This window comes from Gossypium hirsutum, chromosome D02 (genome assembly GCF_007990345.1).
Source record: "Gossypium hirsutum isolate 1008001.06 chromosome D02, Gossypium_hirsutum_v2.1, whole genome shotgun sequence".
NCBI classification, from domain to species: Eukaryota; Viridiplantae; Streptophyta; class Magnoliopsida; order Malvales; family Malvaceae; genus Gossypium; species Gossypium hirsutum.
The window spans coordinates 53,668,700-53,692,906 of NC_053438.1; the positions used below are offsets into that span (position 1 = coordinate 53,668,700).

At 34.0% G+C, this 24,207-nt stretch overlaps 1 long non-coding RNA gene across 1 annotated transcript; it reads right to left on the minus strand.

The window, feature by feature from the left end:
- Window positions 1-487: 487 nt before the first annotated feature.
- LOC107909896 (uncharacterized) lies at window positions 488-1,551 on the minus strand. The gene is made up of 2 exons (XR_001687397.2): window positions 1,157-1,551; window positions 488-892 (listed from the first exon to the last, which is right to left on the minus strand). It is a non-coding gene; the product is annotated as an uncharacterized lncRNA (long non-coding RNA).
- Between the last annotated feature and the right edge of the window lie 22,656 nt (window positions 1,552-24,207).

Here is a 24,207-nt window from a genome sequence, read left to right on the forward strand (position 1 = left end):
AACAATATTAAAAATAAACTAAATCCGAGACAACAATAATTTTGTAAAATCAAAAATTCTAGAGAGGAAAAAAGCCCAAATTTGTAATCTGACTTATCTTTGGGCATTATTGGACTAAAAGGAAAACCCATTTACTTATAATGTGGGCTGACATTTCTTGTCTAGGAAGCTATTCCTAATCCAATTAGGTATAAATTTTAAAATTATATATGAATTTAGTTTAATGTGTAATTTGATTCATAAATTTTAATTTAATGTAATAACAGATGAAGCTTTTACTGTTGTTCAAATGTGTATAGGAAACTTTAATTTTGATTCAATCATACACATTTAAAGAAATAAATACATTAATATTTTTATATTGGATAAATATTTTTTTTTTCATTATATAAACTTAAAATGATGTTACATCAATAATTGTGTTCATAATTTGTGAGAATTTGACCAAATTAAAATTTCATATATAAAATTGCACAAAATCAAAGTTCATGTACAATTTTGAGATTTATCTCTTTCTGAAGTTACTAGAATATATAAAATAAATTTCAAGGTTTTTTTAATTGAGTTTCTTGTATAGACTTTGTAACGCCCCAAAATTTAGGGGGTTAGACAAAATGAATCATCAAAAAATAAGCCTTAGTCTTGATGGTTAAGAGCTTAGGATATTGCCTAGAGAATAGGTTCAAGCCATACTCTCTCTATTTTTCCTGTAATACCCAATTGTTGCCCGGGCCCAAATTAGCCAATCAATTCCAATTACATTTGGCCCAATAAGGCCCAAGTCACTAACCCAAACCCCAAACCCTAGCCTAACCCTAAGTAACAGTTAGCAGCAACCTCCAGCGCCGTGCACGCCCCACGCCGCAGCAACCCCCACGCTGTTTCCACGTACCTGCAACAAATAAACCACGAACAACAAACAAAAAAGAGGAAATATAGAAAAATTGTAAAAATTTTAGTTTTTGGGGCTGTAGAGATTCGGCTATAAAGGAGCGAATTGTTTTTTGTAAAAGGCTAGGAGTTTTGAAAAAAACTTTTGAAAAGAAATCAAAGGAAAAAAGAAAATTTTGGAAGGTTTGTTTTTTGGGTCTTTCTTTTACTATTTTTTTATTTTATAAAAAACAAAATAAACGGAAAGGAGTAGTGGAAGACTCACCGTCGTGGTGTCGTCGGAGAACCCCTTCGTTTCGTCGCCATCAGAGCGCGATGGGTTTGAAACGGCAGAGAAGGAAGAAGGCTACGACGCATTTGTTTGGAATGGCAGAAAGGAGAAAATGCTCAAGGTTCTAAAAATGGGGTTTTATAGGGCATTAAACGACGTCGTTTGGGGCCTGTTTCAGTGGCCCCAAAACGGCGCCGTATTGCCTATACCCGAGTGTGACCCGACCCGTTTTCTTAAGATCCGTGTGTTTTATTTCAATGGACTATTTGCGCAATTAGTCCTTCTTATTTTATGGTGTTTTTAAATTATTATTTTTTACTTCTTTTAAATTTTGCAACATATTTTATTACTGTTTCAATTTAATCCGAGTTGCTGCACAGCGTTTTGGAGGGCGGGATTAATTTCCTTTTCAGTCCTCCAATGTTAATTTCGTGTTCTATTAGATCCATTGGTGTTTTATTTATTTCAGATTTGCCTCTGAAACTTCGGTTATTTTCAATTTAATCCTTAATCTTTCATTTTAGGTTTTTTTAAAGTTTATTTTATTAATATTGTTATTATTATATTATTATCATTATTATATTATATATTATTATTATACCTGCATATATACACGCATATGTATTTTATAATATATATGTATATATTTTAAATGTTTTTAAATACATATACATATTTTATTATTATTTTATTATTTTATTTTCATAGTTTTTATATAAATGTATATATATTTATATTTTATAATATTTATACATTTTCCATATTTTATAATCTATATATATGTTTATACATATTTTATAATATGTATATATATATTCATACACTATTCAAAACTAATTATATTTTCCGCATTTTTTATATAATTTACTAATATATTATACTTATACATTTTTACTTTTTGTAAATGTATGTATATATTTTATGTATATTTTATTACTGTTTTATTTTCATAACTTTTGTATGCATATATATATGCATTAATATTTTATAATACATATGCATCTTTTATATTTCATAATCCATGCACATATACATGCATTTTCTATAATATATATACGTACCTTTTTTGTAGAATTATTATAAGTTTTTTTTGTTGTTTTTTGTTTGGTGTATTTCATGTTTTTATTTATGTATACTTATATATACAAGTTTTAATATATGCATACACATATTTTCAAAATTCACTTATATATCATCCTTATATATATTTTTTAAATACATATACATGTATAATTTGAATTAAAGTTTTGTTTCATATTGTACATTAATTTTTTAACATCTCTTTTGAAAATATATATCTTGGTTTCGTCAAAACATTAAAATCATTTTCTTTTGATTCAAAGGCTTTTAAAAAAATGCAATATTCGATATTCGGGATTTTCGAGGAAATTGAGCCCTAACGTATTGGGTTCCGATTTTCTTTGTTAATCCTAAATAACCGGGAATATTCTTTATTCAAAATGCATAAGTATAAAAATCATTTTCGGGAACTTAACTTGTTGTGTCCTAATGTATTGGGCATGACATATTGCTTTCTCGAAATGAAGAATTTCTTATAAAATAAAAGCGATATTCAAAGTTTGGGGATTTTGAGAAATTGTACCCTAACGTATTGGGTCTCGATTTCTTCGTCTGACTTAAACAATTGATTATCCTTTTCAGATTTCATCATTTGAGTTTTTTTAAAATCTTTTTAACCCTCGACACTAAGACATTAAATAATCAATTTGGTACCGATTTTGGGGGGTTACGAGGGTGCTAACCCTTCCTCGTGCGTAACTGACTCCCGAACTTATTTTCTCAAATTACATAGACCAAAGTCATTTTTAAGGTGAGCCAATCACACCTCAATAAAGGGTCGGTGGCGACTCCAGTTTTTGTTTTTAAAGTCGACAACTAAATTTTTGTTTTCAAAAAATGGTTTCGACAACTTGGCGACTCCGCTGGGGACTCAAGAGAGTCAAGCCATGAATTGATTATTTGGTGTCTTTTTGCCGAAAATTAATGTTGTTTAAAATAATGATTTCCCCTTTTACATTCATTAGTTTTCATTGTTATATGTTTGCTTGATTGGCTTAAGTCTGTTAGCTTATTTTCATTTTTGCATTTCATAAAGTCGGTCAATTTTTACCCCTCTAAGTGGGAGTGAGAAACTAGTCCTTCGTGTGGTTTTCATCTCCATCCAGGATAGTGGATCGCTTTCGAAATACATTCGTACTTATGTCTTCGTGAGATTTTCATCTCCGTGCAGCCATAGGGGAATGTATTCCCCTAAACTGAACTTGGTTCATATGAGCCTATAATGGGTGAGGATCGAGGAATCTGTTGGTTTAGGTACCTTTTCCCTAGAAACCAAATCGCATATAGTGAACCTTAGGAACTCACCCTAGGTAGAATTACTCTTAACCTTAGTAGATACCTAATTAGGAGTTTTACTATTTCTTGGTTGTATTGTATTTAATTGATACTGACTTTTTTTGTTTTACTCTGATTTCATGGCATTACAATTACTTGGCATTTCATTATAAAAAGGCATTGGTTAGTAATCGGGATATGTCAATAATGACCAATTATTGATACACTGCTTTCAGGATAGCCTCACGGGGGAAGCGTCTAAATGGTATAATCAATTAAGCCGTGCTAGGATTAGCTCTTTGAGGGATTTAGCATAGGCTTTTATGAAACAGTACAGTCATGTGGTAGAAATGGTTCCTAATATGATTACCTTGCCGAACATGGAGAAAAAGTCGAATGAAGGTTTTAGACAGTATGCTCAGAGGTGGAGGAAGGTGGCAGTGCAGGTCCAACCACTGCTCCTTGAAAGAGAAATGACGATGCTCTTTATAAATACGCTGAAAGCCTCATTCATCACACACATGTTAGGAAGTGCCACAAAAAGCTTTTCTGACATAGTCATAGTGGTGAGATGATTGAAAGTGCTATAAGGAGCGGGAAGATTGATGTTGGAGAGAACAACATAAGGCAAGCCTCAAAGAAAAAAGAAAGTGAGGTGAACAACGTGAATACATACAACAAATCAATTACGGTGAATCAGCCCAGAAAGGTAGTGGCAAGTTAACAGGGTTCATCAAAACAGGAATCTGGTGCGATGCTAAGTACTGAGAGGCCCCAATTCACACCCACTCCCATTTCATATAAGGAGTTGTATCAGAATTTATTTAATGCTCACGTTGTTGCCCCTTTTTACTTGACCCCTTTACAGCCTCCGTATCCCAAATGGTATGACGCGAATGCACAATGTGATTACCATACAAGAATTACGGGGCATTCCATAGAACATTGTACAACTTTTAAAAAGCTTGTTGAGAAGCTCATTAAGACAAGCGTTTTCAAGGTAGATGATTCATCAGGTACGAAAAATCTATTACCCAATCATACTGATGCTGGGGTAAACATAATAGGTGAAAGTATGGGGAAAAAGGTCAAGGAGAATATTGTTGAGGTAAAAATCCCTTTGAGGGGGGTTTGGAAAGAAATGGTGGGAAGAGGGTTAATCGTCTCGGATTTAGTGAGAGGTGGTGAAACCCAAAATTATTGTGAGTTCCATCATGAGGTGGGACACGAAATTCAGAGATGTGGGGAATTCAGAGCTCTGGTCCAGAGCATGATGAATAATGGAGAAATACAGTTTTATGAAGAGGTGGAAGGAAAAGGAAGTATATGCGCATCGGAGTCAGTGACGAGGATTCCGAAGGTTAATCATCCTGTGATTTTTATCCGTGCCCTAGAGTTAATGAGGTTAGGGCACAGGTGACGCCGAAGATTGTAATTCAGAAGCCGATAAAGTTTTCGTATAAGGATAGTAAAAAGGTCCTCTGGAATTATTAGTGCGATATAACAGTCTCGAGAAAGGAAGCTTTAGTCAGTGTTGCAAAAGAAAACCAAAAGACAGGTTCTTATACGAATACTGAGAAGCACTGCGGTTGGATAAGTGCCCAAGCAGACTCAGCGGAGGGGAAAGTTCATGTGGCAGAGCAAAAGGAAGAAAAGAGGGTTGAATTAAGGCCATTGAATGTATTGTCTTTATCTACTCTCAATAGGCTACCTATGGATAGCTCACATATGAAAATGTGTCAAAATGTAGAAAGGGGATTCGATGGAACGGAAAGAAAGGTTTTGGGGAGAATTGAGATACCATTGCTGATTGGCCTAAATGCTTATGAAGTGGATTTCATTGTAACAGATATCAAGCCTTCATATAACTGTTTATTGGGGAGACCTTGGATACACTCGGCAGGGGCTGTGCCTTAATCACTGCATCAGAAGTTAAAATTAGTGTCAGAGGGATGGTTAGTGACAATAAATGCTGAGGAGGGCATTGTTGTGTCAATACCCAGTAATACACCATACATGGAGACAAATGAGGAGGCGGTGGAATGTTCTTTTCGGACCTTAGAGTTCGTGAATGCAACATTTATTGCCGAGGGGAATAGAATTCCAGTGCCGAAGATATTCAATACTATAAGAATGAATCTTCAATTAATGGTGGGAAGAGGAGCTGTACCAGGAAAATGATTGGAAAGGTATTTGTAAGGAGGAGTTGAGGCACCAGTGATGAAAGAAAAGTTTGATCGTTTTGGTCTTGGCTATAAACCAGATGTAAAACAAAGAAGAAAGGAAATAGAGAGAAGACAGGAGAGAAGAATGGCACGCCTGAATGGAAATAAGGTTAAGTGAGAGCCTATGTTTTTTCCTCACATGTCCAAAACCTTCGTATTAGGGGGATTCATTCATCCTGAGCGAAGAATTGAGGAAATACTGGGAGATGTCCACATCAATGCCTTAGACACAATTAAGAGAGGGACATTGCTAGAGATTTGCCCTTACAAACCTGGAAGCGAGCTGAACAATTGGACTGCGGAAGAGATTCCTATAGTTTTTAGAGCTTGTTCAAAGTAAATGTTCAGAGCATCCTTGTTGTTTTTAACTTAAAAATAAGAATTTCTTTATGCAATATGCACATGTGAAATATTATGTTTCTAATAAATAAACTTTTCATATTTATTTTTGAGCCAGCAGTCTTTTCATTCTTTTTCGAGTGATTATTCTTTTATTTCTTTTCCACATCATTCTTTTATTTATTCATAATAATATTTGTTTATAAATTTATACATTCTTTGTATATTCTTTGGCACCTACCATAGGTTCCCGGATATCAATGATATGAATGACGCTGTTTCAGACTCAGAATCCTCTTTTGAATAAGACATGTGTTTAGAGGGATCACACGATTCTGAAGATTACGTAGACTGTGATGTATGTCCAAACTTATTGCGAATGGTAGAGCAAGCAGATAAGCAAATCCTACCTCATAAAGAATCATTGGAGATTGTGAGCCTAGAGGATGGAAATGAGGTAAAGATCGAAACCGACATTGCTGTAGGGACGAAACGAGACCTCATCAAATTACTTCGTGAATTCAAAGATGTCTTTGCTGGGTCATACCAGGATATGCCTGGGTTAAGCACTGATATTGTGGTACACCGTCTTTCTATAAAAGAAGATTGCAAGCCAGTTCAGCAGAAGCTCAGGAGAATGAAGCCTGACATTGTGCTAAAGATAAAGGAAGAAGTCAAAAAGCAGTTTAATGCTGGGTTCTTGCAAGAAGTCAAATATTCAGAATGGGTAGCCAACGATGTCCTTGTCTCTAAAAAAGATGGGAATGTGCGAATGTGTGTGGATTACAGGGATTTGAATAGGGCCAATCCAAAGGATAATTTTTCGTTGCCTCATATTGATACTTTGATGGATAATACAGCAGGTTACTTATTGTTTTCTTTTATGGACGGCTTTTCGGGATACAATCAAATAAAAATGCATCCGAAAGATATGAGAAAGACCACATTTATCACTTTGTAGGGAACGTTCTGTTATAAAGTGATGCCCTTTGGATTAAAGAATGCAGGGGCAACTTATCAAAGAGCCATGGTGACTTTGTTTCATGACATGATGCACAAGGAGATTGAGGTTTATGTTGATGATATGATTGCAAAATCCAGAACGGAAGAGAAGCATGTTCAAGTTCTGGGGAAATTGTTTTTAAGACTAATAAATTTCCAGTTCAAGCTTAATCCAACAAAGTGCACCTTTGGAGCCAGACCAGGAAAGTTGTTGGGCTTCATAATCAGTGGGAGAGAAATTGAGGTTGACCCAGATAAAGTCAAGGCAATATGGGATTTGCCTCCACCACACACTCAGAAAGAAGTACGAGGTTTTTTGGGAAGATTGAATTACATTGCATGGTTTATTTCACAACTAACTGAGAAATGTGACCCCATATTCCGTCTTCTGAAGAAGCATAATCCAGGTGTATGGGATGAAGAATGTTAGGAGGCTTTTGACAAAATAAAACAGTATCTGTCTATCTTGCAGTGCTATCACCACCTAGTCCGGATAGGCCATTAATACTGTATTTAACAGTGTTTGAAAATTCCATGGGATGAGTGTTAGACCAACATGATGAGACAGGGAGGAAAGAAAGGGTAATATACTATCTCAGTAAGAAGTTCACTAATTGTGAAGCGAGGTATTCAGCTATTGAGAAGTTGTGTTGTGCTTTGGTTTGGACAACTCGAAGATTACGGTAATATATGTTGTATCATACGACTTGGCTGATTTCAAAGTTCGACCCCTTAAAGTATATGATGGAGTCAGCTGCTTTGAATGGGAGAATGGCCAGATGACAGATCTTGCTTTCTAAATTTGACATGGTGTATGTGAGTCAGAAGGCCGTGAAAGGGAGCGCAATAACTGACTTTTTAGCTAGCAGAGCCTTGGAGGATTATGAGCCTTTAAACTTTGATTTCCCAAATGAGGATTTGATGTATGTGGCAGCCACTGAAGACAATTCCCAAATGGATCATGTGTGGAAGCTAAATTTTGATGGAGCTTCAAATGCTGTGGGTAACGAAATTAGGACAGTCCTGGTATCTCCAAGCGGAGATCATTATCCTATTGCTAGAAAATTAGATTTTGACTGTACGAACAATATAGAAGAATATGAAGCATGCATCATGGGCATTCGTGCAGCTATCGAACGTAAAATCAAAGTGTTAGAAGTGTATGGGGATTCAGCATTAGTGATATACCAACTCAAAGGAGAATGGGAGAAAAGAGACCCTAAACTTATCAGTTATCGAAAGATATTTCTTGAATTGATGGACGAGTTTAATGACATCACTTTCTGTTACCTTCCACGAGATGAGAACCAGATGGCTGATGCATTGGCTACCTTAGCCTCTATGATCCAAGTGAATAAGTCAGGGGACATGAAGCCTATCCAGATGAGTATTTCTGAAACCCCGGCTCATTGCTATAATATTGAGGAAGAGGAAAAAGATGACCATCCCTGATATTTGAATATATTACGATATGTGAAAAATCGTGAGTATCCAAATTAGGAAACGGAGAATGATAATAAAGTATTAAGAAGAGTGGCTATGGACTATGTCCTGGATGGGAAGATCCTATACAAAAAAGGGAAGGATCAGGCAATTTTAAGATGTGTAACGCAGTGGAAGCTAGGAAAATTCTGGAAGAGGTTTATGAGGGTATCTGCGAAACGCATGCAAATGGTTTCACAATGGCCAAGCAGATCATGAGATTTGGGTATTATTGGTCTACTTTGGAAAGAGATTGCATTAATTACACTAAGTGCCATAAATGCCAAATTTATGGCGATAAAATGCACGCACCTTCTTCACCTCTTCATGTTATGACTTCTCCATGGCCTTTCTCTATGTGGGGTATGGACGTCATTGGACCGATATCGCCAAAGGCTTCTAATGGGCATCGTTTTATCTTTATGGTTATTGACTACTTTACCAAATGGGTGGAAGCTGCTTCATATGCAAATGTTACGAAGTCAGCAGTTAGCAGATTCTTGAAAAAAGAGATTATATGTCGATATGGCCCAAAGATGAATGGCGCAGTGGAGGCAGCCAATAAGAATATCAAGAAAATTGTGGGAAAGATGACTGAAATTTACAAAGACTGGCATGAAAAATTATCATTCGCCCTCTTTGCTTATAGAACGTCTGTCAGGACTTCGACCAGGGGAACGCCTTTCTCTCTGGTTTATAGGATGGAAGCAGTTTTACCTATCGAAGCGGAAATTCCTTCTCTCCGAGTATTGGCTGAGTTGAAATTGGATGAGGCAGAATGAGCTCAATGTCATTATGATCAGTTGAACTTAATAGAAGGGAAAATGCTAAAGGCTATTCAGCATGGTCAGATGTATCAAAGGCGAATGATGCAAGCCTACAACAAAAAGGTTCCTCCCAGAGAATTTCATGAGGGGGAGCTGGTGTTGAAAAAGATCCTTCCTATACAAAGGGATTTTAGAGGAAAATGGATGTCAAATTGGGAAGGTCTATATGTTGTAAAGGAAGCCTTTTCAGGGGGAGCTTTGATCTTGAGCGAGATGGATGGCAAAGATTTGCCAATCCTTGTAAACTCAGATTCAGTTAAGAAATACTTTTCTTAAAAGAAATAAAAGAAGAAGAAGAAGAAAAAAAATAGAGAAAAAGAAAAGGAGAGGCCAAGGCGAAATCCCGCGAAGGGCGCCTTGAGACCAAAGGGGATTTGAGTTGAAAACTCAAAAAAGGGTGGCTCAAATGTTGATCAAATGAGGCATCCAGTGATCTTGCAATGATTAAATCAGTGGGAAATGGGATGCAACATCTTGGGGCATCGACAGAGTACTGTAGATTTTCTAAGCACATGTCAAACTCAGAGTGGTCTTCAGAAAGTTTGCGTAGAGAAGTTCAAATAGCGATATCTGGGGTGCCTAGTCCTCTTAGTATTTATATCTTGGAATACTTTATTCTTTTTCAAGATTTGTGTTTCCAATCCATATTCTCTTTTATTCTTATTTATTCTTTATAATTTATTTTGAGTTTTATTCTTAATAGATTTCATCTTGTCCATTTGCGATAATTTTGTTCAAACACTTTTCCATTAAAATGACGATTAATGGGTTAATAAAACTTTCACAAAAGAAGTTTTGCATATTACTCTAGAAGTTTCTAAATAATATAGGGACCTGAAACCGGAACATTGTTTAGAATACACCAAGTTCAAAGGTTGAAATGTCTAAAAAGAAAATTCTAAAGTAAGATTATCTTTTTGGATTTTGTCGTTCAAACATTGACTGGACAAAATGGCGGGATGTGGTATTGGTGACAAATTTTGGTTGCCTTGCGATGAGAAGAGGTTTCCGCAGAGAAAGAAATCCTTCATTCGTGCATAGGCATTTGGTATGACAACTTGAAGAGGGTATAAAAGACCAAAATGCTTCACATAGTGATAATAGAGGATTGAAAAGTCATATGTTTCTACTCTTGGGTTATAGTGGAAAGATGGTACAAATTTTGCGTCCCAATGGATTGAACTTTGACGTTTACAGTGGGGGGCAATCTGATTAAGTGTTTCTTTGGAGATGTCAGCTGAGCAAAAGGTGTTGTAGCACGTCAGTGATAGAGCCTTAATAAAATTTGAGCGACAACAACCTAAGTGATAAAAAAGGATCATTCTCAAAAAAATGACATTCTGCATTCATTCAAATGTCATTCATACACGTCTAGTTAGGAGCATTTAATTCATTCTGATCATGACATCCTAATCACTAGGCATAATTAGGTTCATGAATTGAATTATACAGGTCATGTTCCCCAGAGAACAAACCAGTGAAACTTCAGCCTTATCTCCTTGAGCAGCCGTGGAGTAGGTTGAAAATAGCAGATCTTGTCTTCCTGTATTGGCAGCGAAGTAGATCAAAGATACCAACCTTGTCTCCCTACGCAGCAGTGGAGTAGGTTGAAAATAGCAGATCTTGCCTTCGTGTACTAGCAGCGAAACAGATCGAGGACACCAGTCTTATCGCCTTGACGTTGTAATGGAAAAGATTGAAGCCACAACGTCGAATCTTATTTCCCTGGCGTTGTAGCGGAGCAGATTGAAGCCACGACGGTGAATCTTATCTCCTTGGCGTTAAGCCTTAGATTGGCTGAAGTGGAGCGGATTGAAGCTATGGGCAGCAAATCCTATCTCTTTGGCATTACAGTGGAATAGATTGAAGCCACAACGGTGAATCTTACTTCCCTGGCGGTGTAGTGGAACAGACTAAAACCACGATAGCGGATCTTGTTTCCCCGACATTGCAATTAAAAAGATTGAAGTTACAATGGCGAATCTTACTTCCTTGGCGGTGTAGTGGAACAGATTGAAGCCACGACGGCGAATCTTGTTTTCCGACATTGCAATTGAAAAGATTGAAGCCACAATGACGAATCTTACTTTCCTGGCAGTGTAGTGGAACATATTGAAGCTACGACTGCGAATCTTGTTTCCCGACATCACAGTTAAACAAGTTAAAGCTACGAGTCTTATCTCCCTGAAGTTGTAGTGGAGCAGACAGAAGAAAGTAGTCCTATCTCCCTGAAGTTGCAGTCGAGTGGATTAAAATCATAGATCTCACCTCTCTGAAGTTGCCGTAGAGTGGATCGCATCAGACTTATCTCTAAAGTTACGGCAAAACAACTTGAAGCTACGAGTCTTATCTCCTTGAAGTTGCAGTAGGGCAGACTAAAGATAGCAAATTTTATTCTTTGGAGAAGTTACAATGTACAAGTCCTATCTCCCTGACGTTGCAGTGGAGTGGATCGAAGCACAAATTCCTATACTTCTGAAAACATAGTAGGTTGGAATGTGGCTACTTGAAGAAGAAGAGCACCAAGGTCCAGCATGAATGGATAAAATTGGTTATTTTTAGAGTCTTTGCTATGTTCCCATTACATGAAAACGAGGAAAGAGGGGCAGCTGTAATACCCAATTGTTGCCCGGGGCTCAAATTAACCAATCAAACCCAATTACATTTGGCTCAATAAGGCCCAAGTCACTAACCCAAACCCCAAACCCTAGCCTAACCCTAAGTAACAGTTAGCAGCAACCTCCAGCGCCGTGCATGCCTCACGTCGCAGCAACCCCCACGCTGTTTCCACGTAACTACAACAAATAAACCACGAACAGCAAACAAAAAAGAGGAAATATAGAAAAATTGTAAAAAAAATTAGTTTTTGGGGCTGTAGAGATTCAGCTATAAAGGAGCGAATCGTTTTTTGTAACAGGTTAGGAGTTTTGAAAAAAACTTTTGAAAAGAAATCGAAGGAAAAAAGAAAATTTTGGAAGGTTTGTTTTTTGGGTCTTTCTTTTACTATTTTTTTATTTTATAAAAAACAAAATAAACGGAAAGGAGTAGTGGAAGACTCACCATCGTGGCGTCGTCGGATGACCCTTTCGTTTCGTCGCCATCGAAGCGCGGTGGGTTTGAAATGGCACAGAAGGAAGAAGGCTGTGGCGCATTTGTTTGGAACGGCAGAGAGGAGAAAATGCTTAGGGTTCTGAAAATGGGGTTTTATAGGGCATTAAGCGACGTCGTTTGGGGCCTGTTTCAGTGGCCCCAAAACGGCGCCATATTGCTTATATTCGAGTGTGACCCGACCAGTTTTCTTAAGATCCGCATTTTTTATTTCAATGGACTATTTACGCAATTAGTCCTCCTGATTTTATGGTGTTTTAAAATTTTTTTTACTTCTTTTAAATTTTGCAACATATTTTATTACTGTTTCAATTTAATTCGAGTTGCTACGCAGCGTTTTGGAGGGCAGGATTAATATCCCTTTTGGTCTTCCACTGTTAATTGCGTGTTCTATTTGATCCGTTGATGTTTTATTTATTTCAGATTTGCCCCTGAAACTTCAGTTATTTTCAATTTAATCCTTAATATTTCATTTTAGGTTTTTTTTAGTTTATTTTATTAATAATAATAATATTATTATTATTATTATCATTATTATATTATATATTATTATACCTACATATATACACGCATATGTATTTTATAATATATATGTATATATTTTAAATGTTTTTAAATACATATACATATATTATTATTATATTATTATATTATTTTCATAGTTTATATATATATGTATATATATTTATATTTTATAATATTTATACATTTTCCATATTTTATAATCTATATATATTTTTATACATTTTTTATAATATGTATATATATATTCATACATTATTCAAAACTATTATAAATATATTTTCCGCATTTTTTTGTATAATGTACTAATATATTATACTTATACATTTTTACTTTTTGTAAATGCATGTATATATTTTATGTATATTTTATTACTGTTTTATTTTCATGACTTTTGTATACATATATATGCGCATTAATATTTTATAGTACGTATGCATCTTTTATATTTCATAATCTATGCACATATACATATATTTTCTATAATATATATACGTACCTTTTTTGTAGAATTATTATAATTTTTTTTTGTTGTTTTTTGTTTGGTGTATTTCATGTTTTTTGTATATGTATACTTATATATACAAGTTTTAATATATGTATACACATATTTTCAAAATTCACTTATATATCATCCTTATATATATTTTGTAAATACATATACATGTATAATTTGAATTAAAGTATTTGTTTCATATTGTACATTAATTTTTAACATCCCTTTTGAAAATATATATCTTGGTTTCGTCAAAACATTAAAATCATTTTCTTTTGATTCAAAGGCTTTTAAAATAATGCAATATTCGATATTCAGGATTTTCGAGGAAATTGAGCTCTAACGTATTGGGTTCCGATTTTCTTTGTTAATCCTAAATAACCGAGAATATTCTTTATTCAAAATGCATAAGTATAAAAATCATTTTCGGGAACTTAACTTGTTGTGTCCTAATGTATTAGGCATGACATATTGCTTTCTCGAAATGAAGAATTTCTTATAAAATAAAAGCGATATTCAAAGTTTGGGGATTTTGAGAAATTGTACCCTAAAGTATTGGGTCTCGATTTCTTCGTCTGACTTAAACAATTGATTATCCTTTTCAGATTCATCATTTGAGTTTTTAAAAAATCTTTTTAACCCTCGACACTAAGACATTAAATAATCAATTTGGTACCGATTTTGGGGCATTACGAGGGTGCTAACCCTTCCTCGTGCGTAACTGACTCCCGAACTTGCTTTCACAAATTACGTAGACCAAAATCATTTTTAAGGTGAGCTGATCACACCTCAATAAAGGGTCGGTGGCGACTCCAATTTTTGTTTTTTAAGTCAACAACTAAATTTTTGTTTTCAAAAAATGGTTTCGACATTTCCTCTATTATTTTTCAGCAACTAAGAAACAAACTCAATCTAGTACATATATTAGATGTGATAATTAAGATTGGGTAGTAGCCCAAGTGGTAAGACCTTTTAACTCTCCATTTCTTTATTTAGGACGACAAGAAGGGCTATTTGCCCAACCAGTCCCTCAAATTCTAAAACCTAAGTATACTTTTCCTAATCATACATTGATTTCAATTCCTTTTCAACCCTGAACTGAACTCTTTTTCCTTCCTTTTTAGAACCCTATATTCTTTTATTTTCCTTTTTCCTTTCCATAAAATTCTACATTTTTTTACTGAAAATTGACTTCTTGAAAATTTGAATCAAGATGAATTCCCGTTTGAACCCGTTTCTTCATCAATCATCGGATCTACCATTGATAATCTTTGAAATTCCATTAAAGATCAGCAAGCACTCTAATTCTAATTACGTAAAACCTTAGAATTCTAGAATAACATCGTTATTAACAATCTTTCATATCATTTAGGAATCTTTTACAAATTTTCCAAAAAATCTTGATAATTTCAATAAATCTTGAAAGTCGATAGTAATTCTTGTGTATTTGTCGAACGAAAGACCCGTTGTAGGTATCCTAAGCCAAACTTGGAGGAGAGGATCATCGTTTGAGGCCCCGAAAGTCAGGTGTGTGTTCTTTTAAAAGAAAATCAAGGCAAAATTGAACCTAGCCTAGACCACATGGCTTGCCACACGGGCATGTGGGTCGCCCGTGTGGACTACACAACTCCATACACGATCATGTCACCCCTGAAACCCTAGGATTATGCTTCTCACATGGCCTAGGACCTCCCACACAGTGGTGTCTCCTTTGTAGGTTGAAATTTACGAATTGTATTGCTCTTATCTCGTGGACCTCTTTAATGACACTTGTTCTTGAAATTATTGAGTTTGTTATTTTCGAAAAATTACCTCATATTGAATAGGGAGTTGTTCAAAATTGTCTTGTTGAGGTTCTAAATTAATTTCTTAATCAATGATAGGTATGAGAACCTAAACATCGTCAAAAGTGACAGCAAGAACTAAATTGGAGTCCAATTCCTCCTCAAAAACAATGTCTCTAGCCTTATTTCTCTCTCCAAACTCAACATCCTCAAAAAATGTTGCAGGTCTTGTCTCAAAAATATTTCTAATTGTGGGATCATAAAACTTATAGACCCTAGATCACTCAGAATAACCAATAAAATAACTACTCATTGTTTTGGAGTCTAATTTCTTTTCATGTGGCATATAAGGCATTGCCTCAATTGAACATCCTCAAAAGTGCTTTAGACTAGGCTTTCAACCAATCCAAAGCTTATAAGGTGTTTTTGTAGCTGCTTTAGTGAGTATTCTATTCAGAATATAATGGCATGTTTAGTAGTGCTTAAAAAAAGCACTTCTGGCTCCAAAAGCACTTTTGAAAGAAAAACTATGCTAAACAAGCTGCTTTTGGCTGAAATTTTTGGTTTTTCAGAAGTGCTTTTGAAAAGCACTTCTGAAAAGGAGGAGCTAAAATTTTTAGCTTTTCCTCTCCCAAAAGCACTTTTGGTGCTTTATTACTTTTTCACCCCTCAATAACATAGTACTTTCTTTTTTGTTTTTCTTGGTGCTTAACTACAAATGTGTTAAAATCATTAATTAAAAATAAAAAATATTTTTTTTAAAATACTAATTATAAATATTTAACGGTTATATTTAAAATATAGTTTATATATTCTAATTAAATTTTATAAATAATTAATATTTATTGCTTAAAAATATTTAAAGTTTATATTTCATATATTAAAATATTAACAACAAGTTATAATAATTTTTTTATATTCTTACTAAAATATAATAATATTAACTAATTTAAATATTATTTAAATGCATATTTGTTACTTGATAATAACATGTCTAAAATAGACATTTTATTTCTCAAAAGTAGTTTTTGACAACAATGCTAAACACTCAAATTTTAAACAAAACTTTTCAAAAGCACTTCTCAAAAGCACTTTTCCACATCACTTTTCAAAAGCATTACCGAACTAGCCCTAAGTTGTTGTCTTTAAAGGCACTAGCCAAATGACCAGTTTCGAACTTATCATGCTTCAGCATTTCTTCCTTTTGTACACAATGAGAAATGAGCTAATTTAGAGTCTATTTCTCCTTTTAATAGTTGTAAATAATTTTAAATTGATTAAACTGTGCAGGAAGCGATGCCGAAACCATAAAAACAAACAATTTCTCAGAAAGTTCAATCATAGGTGCCTTAAGTCTTGAAACAACATATAACATCTCTATAATGTACTCCCTTACATTTTCTTGACCTTTATACTTCATAGGCAAGAAGCTAGAAGAGATCCTTCATAGCCATCAAAGAAGTCAGAAGTGATGTCATCTCAACCTTATCGTTTTTGGCAAAAAGTTTCTCAATTTCGTTAAGGAAACCCTTAGCCTGAGTAATCTATTTAGATTCTATGCCCTTAAAGGCTTCTAGAATGTTGTGCTTCATGATCATTAGACTTATGCAGTTTGAACAATCCACCTCTCAAAATCCCTTTTAGCATCAAGAGTGTTTGCGGCAGTCAGAGGGGTAGGTTGTTCTTCCCTTAGTGCAAGGCCTATGTCAAATATAGCCAAACACTATAAGCAAGTTCCTTTTTCATTCCTTGAAATTAGTCCCATTAAGCATGGGTATAGAATTTATATTAGTAGATATTGTGGCATTAGAAGATGATCTATCTGAATAAAAAACAAAATAGATAAAAACAAGCTCACAAATATTCATAAGTAAACAACAAATTCAAAATAGTGGTTAATCTCATCTCAAGTCTTTGGACAATAATATTAACAGTAAGTGATACTCTTGTTGTAGCAATCAAACATTGACAATAAATTATATCAAATAATGAATCAAGCTTTGGACTAACTTATTTCTCAAATAAAGTACTTTATAGTTCTCACACATTTATCACCACAGATGTCGTTGAAATTCTACCAAATATTAACTTACCTTTGGGTCAATTAATAAATGCATGAATCACAAAAACATATAATCATCTTGATATTTTAAATAAACTAATCTACGCAAAAGATGCCACTTTTGTGGCATTTTGTTTCAACTAATTTATTTAAAATATTAGGCATCCTTAATTAAAACCCAAAACCAAAATTTGAATTTATTTGTTTCAAAATATTTCTCTTAATTTCATCTTTGAATAAAATTAAAAGATAATAGTATATATATATATGTACATATATTTATCCCAAAACAACACACAATGATGTTGACAAGTATAATAATAGTTGAATAAATTAAAACAACCTCACATAAGACTTTAAATTTAAACTAAAATAATTTGAATAAAGGAAAACCCCATCTCAAGATATCAGACACTTTATTAGTATTTCATCTTTGGACAAAATATTAACTTGTAAGTGATATCTTGGTGTAGTAATCAAACATTGACAATAAGAACATGTCAAATAATAAATCTTCCTTTGAGCCAATTTATTACTCACATATAAAACCAAATAATTGTCACATATTTATTGCCACAGTTATACATGTAAATTTTTTAAATATTAATCTTCCTTTGGGCCGATCAATATTAACTTGGCTTAATTTACATGCACAACTTTTTATATTCTAAAACAAAATAATTTCAACAATGGAGGTGACTTCGACAATTTTTTGTTTTCATTAAATTATTTTAAAATATATAAATATATCGATATTCAAATTTAAAATTTTCTTTAATAGTCAAATGTCAAAACTGAAATTTCTAATACGGTTCACAAAATAACCTAAAATAAAGTTGTCTAAATGCCGCCATTAAAAACCAAAAACATTAATCTTTACTGATTTTATAATTTAAAAAAAAACCATGTAATGAAAACTCTTTTACTCCAAATTTTAAAACTATTAAATTAAATATCTCAAAAATTAAAATCATAATAATTAGCATATTTCACAACTCAAGTAGTAAATTATATCATAATAATTTAACTAAATATTTGAAATCATAATATATCAAAATCAAATATTATTCAACCAAACTTAAACCCAAAATATTTATAACAAGATAATTAAAATTCATCGACTAATATTAATAAATTTAAAACTAATTAATCATGCACCAACAAAAGGAATCGAAGTAGGCGTCACAATTGGTAAAAATTTAGATGTAACTATGATGCAAAACATTAAACATGAGATATTGATTCATGCTGCACCAAAGCATTCCACTCAAATTTACAAAACAACTATACGAGAACCAAACATTTAATCTCACAAATAATATAATCAAATATATATCGTAGATGGTTTCTAATGAAACCCAAACCTGTTATATAGGGTTTCTAAAAATTATGTTCCAGAAAATCTACTGCTGGTTTAGTCCATTAAAGGTAAGTACAAATACAAGCTCTCTTTTATTTGCAGAGAATAGCTTCTTAGATTGTGAGAACTTGAAGAAAAATCTGGAAATCTATGAAATTTCTCATAGTCATTCATGATACTTAATTTGTTCCATTCATCTATTGAATGTTGTCGAAACCATTTTTTTATATTGAAAAACGGAGATCGACTTTGAAAATGAAATGAGATTCGCCACGGATCTTTTATTAGGGTGTGACCGGTTCACCATTAAAAAATGATTTTAGGTCTGCGAATTTTGAGAAAACAGGTTCGGGAGTCGGTTACGCACGAGGAAGGGTTAGCACCCTCGTGACGCCCAAAATTGGTACCAAATTGATTGTTTAATGTCTTAGAGTGGAATTTTGAAAAGATTTTAAAAATACAATGCTTTTAAATAAAAAATTCGATTGAAACGAATCAGAGGATGAAACTCATTTATTTCAAGGAAATAGATTGTCACACTTCAATAAGTTAGAGCGCAATATTTCAAATCCTCAAAATTAAGTTCATCTTTCGACCTTTAAAACCTATGCATCTTGAGAAGAATATCTGATTATTTGAGTCAAATGAAAAATCAAAACCCAGTAAGATAGGGTTCAATTTCACAAAATTCCTAAATATCGAATATTGCCTTTTTTATTTAGAAGAATCCTCGTCTCGAGAAAATAACATGTCATATCCAATACGTTAGGACACAATATATTGAATTCCCGAGAATGAGCTTTTTATTTGTGTTTTAATAAAAGAAACACATGGCTATCTAATTCATCGAGAAAAATTGGAACCCAGTAAGTTAGGGCACAATTCTCTCGAGAATTATAAACGCTAGGCCCCTTTTTTAAAATTATGAAATAAAAATGATTTTGGGGTTTTAGTGAAACCGAATATTAAAAAAAATGCAATGGGATGTTAACATATAACACAAAACAATAGGCTAAAGTATACTAATAATCATGAATAACCAATAAATATGAATAAATAATATAATACATATGCGGGCAATAATATCAAACACACATCATGCAAACACAAATATAAACATTCAAAATAAATACTATAAAAAGATAAATCAAAATGTATTAAATCATATACATATATTAATTTAAATAAATAGTACATGTGGAAGGAAAATTTTAATGATAATATATACACAATAATCACTACACCAAAACAGGTTTTTAGCGGCGTTTTTTTAGGCCTTTAGCGGCGCTTTTTAACGCCACTAAAGATATTTGCGGCGCTTCTTCAAGCGCCGCAAAAAAGGCCTCTAACGAAAACGTCGCAAACGTTTGCAGCGTTTACAAACAAAAACGCCGCTAAAGACCATGTTCTTTAGCGGCGTTTTTTTTACAAGCGCCACTAAAGAACATGTTCTTTAGCGGCGTTTTTCTACAAGCGCCGCTAAAGAACATGTTCTTTAGCGGCATTTTTTTACAAACGCCGCGAAAGAACATGTTCTTTAGTGGCGCTTTTATACAAAAATGCCACTATTTTGGGGATTTTTTTATATTAAATTTTTTATTTTTTCGGCCCTCCTGTAGCAAAAATTCAAAAGCAACAATTCAAAAGCAACCAATAGCAATAAATTTATATAATATTTCAACATAAGGGAATAAAATAATATTAATATCAATAAATAAAAGTGAATTCATATTGTTTTTGAAAAAAATGTTAAATGTTAAATGTTAAAATGATAAAAATATTTATGTCATGCACTATGAAGGCGGAAGTTGCAACTTAAACATCTTCATCATAATCTGAAGCTGCTGCTGAAGTTCGTTGTACTTTTTGCTCTGCTCTGCTTCTCTCACTGCAGCCTCTGCTTCCCTCGCTGCAGCTGCTGCTTCCCTCGCTTCTGCCTCTGCTTTAAGTTGTAGCTGGAGTTCTTCATATTTCCTTTGAACCTCAATTGTAGTTGCTTGCATCTGAGCCATCTGGTCTTTTAACCTTTGAACTTCAGCTTGAGCCTGACTCCTCGAAGCCATGTATTGGTGGGAGCTGGATCCAAAATATTGGGTTGGGCTAATAAAAGATCCTTAAAATCGAACCCGCAAGACCCAAAACTTCAGTAATAATCCGGTTATCAATATCTTCAAGATGAACCGAACTATCACTAGAAGCAATTGCTTCGTACTCCGCCTTTTTATCCTTTAGTTTTTCCTAATAAATATATCACATAGTTAGGAACGCAATATTATATATTGAAAAACATATGCAACATAACAATAGTCGCATTACAAGCAATGAATTAAACCATTAGAAAATAAACACCATAAATAACTAAAATAAGTCAAATTGTATTAAGTAAACGTACCATTATTTCAACAGCTTCAGGAGTCATGGGAGATCCATCTTTCTTCTTATGTGTAATTTCAAAAAGTTGAAGGCGTCCAACTTTTTGACTGGACGACCGTTCCTACAATATAGTAGTATAAATATTATTTAATAGAAAGTTATACATATTCGACAATATTAAAAAATTTAAAAATACCTCTGCCTCAGCTACACATGCGAAACTTCTCGACTCGGCTGTGTGGGTGAATTTTTGTTTCTGCCTGCTGCTTATTCCAACTTGTTCACGATCCTACGTTATGAAATTTTTTAGTAAGTAAATAGAAAATACTATAAACCAAAATAATTACAATAGTTTAGAAGTACGTCAGGCCTCGCCTTTATTCGAATGCCAAAATCTAACCGCATCTTCCCATTGGTACCTCAACATACCCGGCGGGACATTTTGCAATTTCTCATCGAGGGTTGTTTTTGTCTTATAATAAATTTTCTTCAAAGTACTTTTGTTGTCTCTCCATCTTTTTCCCAATGCCTTCTTTACATAAGCATCCGAGACCTCTAAAGCAAACCTCGCCTACAAAAAACAAAAAACACAAGTTAATAAAGTAAATATAAATGAAACTATTTCCCAAGCATTATAGATGACATTAACATTTTGTTACCTTAATATTATCGAGGGCTTGGTTTTTGTTGCTATCGGGCATTTGATGCCATGACTCGTAGTTTATAGGCAACATATTCGGATTTCGTGCTAAAATGCCCATGTGTCCAGCTAAAAGTCGAGCTTCTGATCCAACAGGCTGACCAAAACTGTTTCGTCCAACTTTGACACGCTCGACTGGATCTAACTCGTACAACTCTCTAAGTAGCGTACGTCCTCGACCTCTGTGCGTCCCACCATTTTCAGCTACAAATGGTATATTATAATATAAGAATTTGAAAAATAAATCAACTATAACAGAAACACGCATGTAAACTAAATGTAAAATTACTTTGAACTTCTGTAGGATCCTCAGCTGTAATCGGAACATTTGAAGATCCAACTGGTGTCTGTTGTTCAGTACTATTTGTTGCTGTTGAGTTTGGATCATTTTGAACAATGTTTCCCCTTAGAATTTTTCTTCTAGTCATTTTATCTACAATACACATAAAATAGTTAATAACTTAATAACTAATTACAACAATAACAGCACATATAAAACAGTTGAAATATATAATAAGACGAAGATTTAAATTATGATATTACATATAATTAAACAATCGTAAAATCTTACTACATCATTATTCGTAAATATCTTCATCGGTATCCTGACGAACCCATCCAAATTGTGCACTAGTACTAGGGATATTATTGTTTAAGTTTTGTTCTGGAAAGGGCAAAGTTACTGATCTATCGTCGATGTTATCTCTACTTCCACTGCCCATGTCAAACAAGTCTCTAGGGATGTTACGGAGTACAACGTACCAACCCTCATCAGTTGGATCTTTTGAGTAAAAAACTTGTTTGACTTGAGATGAGAATACATACGGCTCATCTATCAGTTGTTGTCCTATGTGAATCAATCGGTCTAAGTTCACCATTGTAAAACCAAATTGATCTTGCTTAATTCCACGAGCTGTATTAACATCGGCCCAATCACCACGAAATAAGACAACTTTCCATTTGCCGTAGTAATCCAACTCAATTATGTCAGTAAGTTGTCCGAAATATTCCACATTTCCCTCGACAGGATTATTGTCCCTAGCACTAGCATAACTTGTAATTGCAGAATTGACAACTATTCCACAATTTTGCGTTCTCCTCAACCTCTCGTGATATTTTGTATGAAATCTGAATCCGTTGATGAGGAACGCACTATATCTTTTAACCACTCGATTTGGACCTTGGGAGAGCCATTTAACATCGTTGTTTTCGTTCTTCCCATTCCAAACCTATTGAATGGAAAGTAAACTGAGTAATTCATTTGTTATGAGAAAACATTATTATTTGTAAGCGGAAGCTCGAACTGCATACCGTTTGGCTTAACCATTCATAAAAAGATTCTGTAAACAACTTATTGATATCTCGATGTTGTGTTCTTCGGGAGCGCAAACGAGATCTCAATATTTGTTTGTACTCATTGTGTTAAAAAAATGTGATCTTTGTTAGAAGATAAATAGTTATTAGTTTGATAAATATTTATCAAATTTGTAGAACTTACTTCCGTAAAGGTTCCAATAATTCGTGGTGAAACAGAACATATCGATGTGCTTGTACCCACGATAAATGATCTAATTCTGCAATTTCAACTTTTCCGATTGGTTCTCCAAAACTTTGGAACAAATAAGTATCGGCTAAGTTATGGTCCGTGAGTCCAGCATTCCTATTTGGTCTGTTTAACCTTGTTTCAACATCTTCCAAATATCTTGAGCAGAAGGTCATACATTCTTCTACCAAGTAGCCTTCAGCAATCGATCCTTCTGGATATCGCTTGTTGCGGCAGTAAGACTTTAATTTGGATAGAAACCTAAACACAATATACAACATTTCTTAATTATTGAAACTAAAGACATAGAGGTGAATGAAGGAAAACTTTAAAAATTTTAATTAACACATTTCTATGGGATACATCCATCGATAGAAAACGGGTCCGCCAAGAATTGCTTCGTGCGGGAGATGGATTATCAAGTGAACCATAATGGTGAAGAAGGAAGGTGGGAAGATTTTCTCCATGTTGCATAAAGTCAAAGCGGCTCGATCCTGTACCTTCTAAAGTTCTTGAACGTCCAAAACTTTGCCACAAATGGCTTTCATTATGTTGGATAGTTTAATTATACAAGACGTCACCTTCTTGGACATACAACATCGTAGAGCCACTGGCAGTAAATCTTGCATCAAGATGTGATAGTCATGTGATTTTAGCGAATATAATCTTCGATCTTTAACACTAACACATCGAGATATATTTGATGCATACGCATCTGGAACCTTTATATCCTTCAACACCGTGCAGAACAATTCTTTTTCCGTCTTCGACATTGAAAAAATAGAAGGCGACAACCGATATTTCCCATTCGGAAGTGGATTGGGATGAAGATCAGGTCGGATTCCCATTTGGACTAAATCAAGTCGA